Source organism: Otolemur garnettii, unplaced genomic scaffold (genome assembly GCF_000181295.1).
Source record: "Otolemur garnettii isolate 467f Iridium unplaced genomic scaffold, OtoGar3 scaffold00032, whole genome shotgun sequence".
In the NCBI taxonomy this organism is placed as follows: domain Eukaryota; kingdom Metazoa; phylum Chordata; class Mammalia; order Primates; family Galagidae; genus Otolemur; species Otolemur garnettii.
The window spans coordinates 1,985,183-1,987,887 of NW_003852427.1; positions in this window are offsets into that span (position 1 = coordinate 1,985,183).

Sequence of the window (2,705 nt, forward strand, 5' to 3'; positions counted from 1 at the left end):
AAAAAAAAAAAAAAGAAATGAAGAAAGTCCTCCCAGCAACACCAGTAAGCCTAGCAAGTTGAAATGTGCATGGGTGAATCAGAAAGGCTGCTGTCCCGGACTCTACCTGAGCCCCTTTAGCTCTTCCTCTTCCCTCCCTCATTCTCCCTTTGAAAAGCCCAGTTACCTCTACACAAATCAGAATGGATCTCAGCTTCTTCCCCCACTTGTCAGTTGTTACTGAATAAAATCTGTTTTCATTGCTTTAATGCCTGACCTTGCTTATTTTTAGCAATATAATTGACTAGAGTTCAGTATTTATTTATGATTCTTTAATTTATTTATTTTTGCAGTTTTTGGCCAGGGCTGGTTTGAACCCACCACCTCTGGTATATGGGGCTGACACCCCTACTCCTTGAGCCACAGGTACTGGCTATTTATGATTCTTTTTGTTTGATTTTTTTGTGAGGGCAAAAATCTCCCTTGAGTGAGAATGTGCAAATCTTAAATGTACCCTTTAGATAATTTTGACAATTTTGTACACCCAAATCTCCTGTTAAGATATCGATCAAGGATATGCATTGTTAATGGGGATGTAAAATGGTTTAACTTGCCATGAAAAACAATATTGCAGTTCCTCAAAAAATTAAACATAGGCCCTATGTGGTGGCTCGAACCTGTAATCCTAGCACTCTGGGAGTCTGAGGAAGAAGGATTGCTTGCACTCAGGAGTTCAAGACCAGCCTGAGCAAGAGTGAGACCCCCATCTCTACTAAAAATAGGAAAACTAGCCAGGCATTATGATGGGTGCCTGTAGCTCCAGCTACTCGGGAGGCTGAGGGAAGAGGATTTTTGAGCCAAAAAGTTTGAGGTTGCTGTGAGTTATGATGTCATGGCACTCCACCCAGGGTTGACTGAGTGAGACTCTGTCTCCAAAAAAAAGTTAAATATAGAATTACCACATGATCCAGCAATTTCACTTCTGGGCACATACCTAAAAGAATTGAAAGCAGGGACTCAAACAGATATTTGTACATCTGTGTTTATAGCAGCACTATACAAATAGCCAAAAGGTAGAAACTACCTGGCTAGTAGTTTGAATCCACTAGATGAATGGATAAACAGACTGTGGTGTATGTGGCTTGTTACAAAAGTAACACAAAAATCAAGAAATGTAAAATCCATAAGAACAGAAATAAATGAAGCCCTCCCAGCAATGCCAGTAAGTCCAGCATGTTGAAATTACATCCATGAATCAAAAAGGATGCTGTCAACTATGTTTCTTGGAAGTGAAACAATGGATCTACCACAGTCTGTCTCAAAACTTTCATAGTGACCTACATATAAGTATAATGAAACGTTATTCAATCTTAAAAAGGAAAGTAATTCTGACACATGCTGTGACATGAACATTGAGAACGTTATGCTAAATGAAAACGTTATACTAAATGAAACAACACAGTTGCAAAAGGACAAATATGTGAGGTAGTTAGAATAGGAAAACTCATAAAAACAGAAAGTAGAATGGTGATTGCCAAAGGAAGGGCGAGGAGGGGAATTGGAAGTTAGTGGCTAATGGGTATAGAGTTTCAGCTGGGGAAATGGTGACGATGGCTGCACAATGATATGTATGTATTTATGCCACTAACTATAAACTCAAAAGTGGTTCAATAGTAAATATTATGTTTTGTGTATTTTACCACAATAAAAAAAGTCAAATTTTTTTTTGAAGTTTCAAAAAAGATGTTGAGCAGTGTTTTCAACCTTTATTTTGTTATTACCACTCTGAGAAGACTTCTTAGGCAGTTTTTTCTAATCACTCTTTCCCCCATGAACTACATAGTAACACAGACACACTGTAAATCTGTTTATGTGCTGTGGCCCTTTGGAGGACCACAAACCATTGTAATAATGAAGATCTTTTTGCCCCCTCCAAGAACCAACTTTTGCCCCATTTAAGACAGCACTGCCCCTGCTGAGAATTTATAACATAGAGTTTCACTGGCACTGTACAATGTTCATTCATGCCCCTACCCAGTTAATCTCCAGTGCCCTCCTGGAGGCAACTACTTTTCTGATCTTTTTCACCATAGATTAGCATTGGGTAGATTTTCCCTAGTGGCTGGAATTATACATCATACTCCCTTGCATCTGATTCTTTCACTCAGCATAATGTCTGTAAAATTCCTTAATGTCTGTGTTGCTGCATGTTTCAGTAATTTATTTTTGTTGCTAAATAGGATTCTAATTGCATGAATATATCACAATTTGTTTATCCATTAACCTGTTGACAGACTAATTTTATGACTTTACCTCCACACCACAGTGAGGCCTGGGCCAAGCCTTCTTCACCCTAAAGCAGCAGATGTGAATGAAGGAATTGGAGGCTGATGGATGAGTGAGTGATAAAGCACCTGGAAGAAGATGTAGGCAGGTGCATGTGACACTGCAGCCAAGGTGCATGTGACAACCATCCATCCATGGTTGTCAACCATAGACAACCATGTGTCTATGGTTGATGCTGGGAGGCCTAGAGGGCTGTGGGTTAAGTAAGACAGAGGGGGGAGCAAGGCCAAGACTACTCAGGACCTGCAAGTGTGTTAGACAGGAAAAGTCCTGAGCAGACTGGTTCTTTGAAATGACTCTGGCTGCTGCCTGGAGAGTGGAGACAGGAAAAGTCCTGAGCAGACTGGTCCTTTGAAATGACTCTGGCTGCTGCCTGGAGA